We start from the raw sequence: 2,084 nt of genomic DNA on the forward strand, positions 1-2,084 counted from the left end.
CAGCTGTATGGTTTCTCTCCTGTATGACTTTGGTGATGATCATTTAAGGAACTCTTCCAAGTGAAACCTTTTCCAAAGAGGTCACAGCTGTATGATTTCTTTGTAGTATGAATATGTTGATGATGGTTTAGGTTACTCTTCTTAGTAAAAGTTTTCCCACATTGGTCACAGCTATATTTCTGTCCTGTATGAATTTGTTGATGCTCGTTTAAAGAACTCTTCCGAGTGAAACGTTTTCCAGAGGTCACAGCTGTATGGATTTTCTCCTGAATGAATTTGGCGATGATTATTTAAGGAACTCTTCCAAGTGAAACTTTTTCCACAGAGGTCACAGCTGTATGGTTTTTCTCCAGTATGAATTTGTTGATGACAGTTTAGGTGATTCTTCTGTGAAAATGTTTTTCCACACCGGTCACAGATGTATGGTTTCTCTCCCATGTGAATTCGTTGATGTTTGTTTAAGGAACACTTCTGAGTAAAGGTTTTTCCACAATCATCACAGCTGTATGGTTTTTCTCCTGTATGAATTTGTTGATGCTCATTTAAGGAACTCTTCCAAGTGAAACTTTTTCCACAGAGGTCACAGCTGTATGGTTTTTCTCCAGTATGAATTTGTTGATGACAGTTTAGGTGATTCTTCTGTGAAAATGTTTTTCCACACCGGTCACAGATATACGGTTTCTCTCCAGTGTGAGCTCTCAGATGACTGGTTAGATCACCTTGTGATAGGGAGGCTTTGTCACACTGCTGACATCTGTGATGAGGCGATGTCTTTGCGTCTCTGTTTCTATAATGACAAACATAGAGAGAAAAGAGATCAATCTCATGCTAGAACAAAGCATGAAACCATATAAAGTATGTAGCATTTTCCATGACATCATTCATTCATGTCTCAGACAAAAGATCATTTCTAGAATAGTACACATGACATTAAGTTTGAGGTGCCAAAAATTGGATATCAGACCTCAAACATCAAGTAATGGGTCTAAAACATCAGTTTAAAGTTTGCAGCATTGTCTGATTAATTAAAACGTGAAACCAGATAAATCTGAAACTATGTCAAACTCATGAAATTTAAAAATGCACTACCTTTCTTGTTTGATTTGACAAATGTGAGTGGGGTGTTTTTAAATTCTGTGACTATACTCAGGTTTGGCTACCTCGACCATCGTGTCTGCACCATAAAGGCCTGGGCTGTCTAATTTAACATGGCTGCACATGTTTAGGAATTGCTTGAACAAGTCAGAACAAAATTGTGAGAATTCATAAAGACAGATGAAGGTCCATCCCGTGTGCGTTACTGTTTCCCGTTTCTGTTGACTGTCATTCGGAATGTATCTGCCTGTTGACTGTCATTCAGAATGTTTCTGCTCTATTGGCGTACAATCGCACAGCCCTTTTCAATATTCGCTCCTCTATGAGAAAAATGCCCCAGTGTACATGGTTGGGAAGATTCAAAGTCTCTCCCAACACCACTGGCGGAGATAGCGGTATACCTCCGCTGTCCTTACTTCATTTTTCCATGAAGAAAGTGACCTAAGAGATCAGGGAAGAGGGGAGGAGTGGCTGGCAGGCTCAAGGCCCTTTGGTGTTTGGCTTCCACTGGCTTTACCTACGCTTACTATCGGCCCATTGGTCCGGACTTCTTGGCTTCTCTTCCATGTTGCCTGGTTTCCGTGACGCCCAAGAAGAGGTATAAACTGGTCCAACTTAAGATCACTGAGATGGTCTTCCCAGCCGCCGAACTCTGCTTCATCGATCCGGATGGGTTTGATTAATGCCAGGCTAACAAGACTTTTATTCTAAATGACTTTTTTATATTGCGGGAACTGGATTTTATGTTGCTGACCGAGACCTGGCTAAAGGAAGGTGAGCATTATGCATTTTCTGAACTTCACCAACCGGATTGCTCCTTCCTTAGCTCCCCACGCTCATGACCCTGCGCACATCAGGCAGGGGCGTCAGTTTTTAAAAACAGTTTTAAATGTTGGCAGCTCACAGTGGACTCCTACTCCACTTTTCAGTTACAGCTGTCTGTGGTGGACCTCTCTTATCCACTGTGTGCAGTGGTTTATCGTCCTCCT

The 2,084-nt window shown here is 41.6% G+C and overlaps 1 pseudogene; it reads right to left on the minus strand.

Moving 5' to 3' along the window:
• Positions 1–5: 5 nt before the first annotated feature.
• Positions 6–1,169, minus strand: LOC109953967 (gastrula zinc finger protein XlCGF49.1-like; annotated as a pseudogene).
• Positions 1,170–2,084: the final 915 nt, after the last annotated feature.

The sequence above is a fragment of the Monopterus albus genome, unplaced genomic scaffold, assembly GCF_001952655.1.
Source record: "Monopterus albus unplaced genomic scaffold, M_albus_1.0 scaffold2314.1, whole genome shotgun sequence".
Lineage (NCBI taxonomy): Eukaryota > Metazoa > Chordata > Actinopteri > Synbranchiformes > Synbranchidae > Monopterus > Monopterus albus.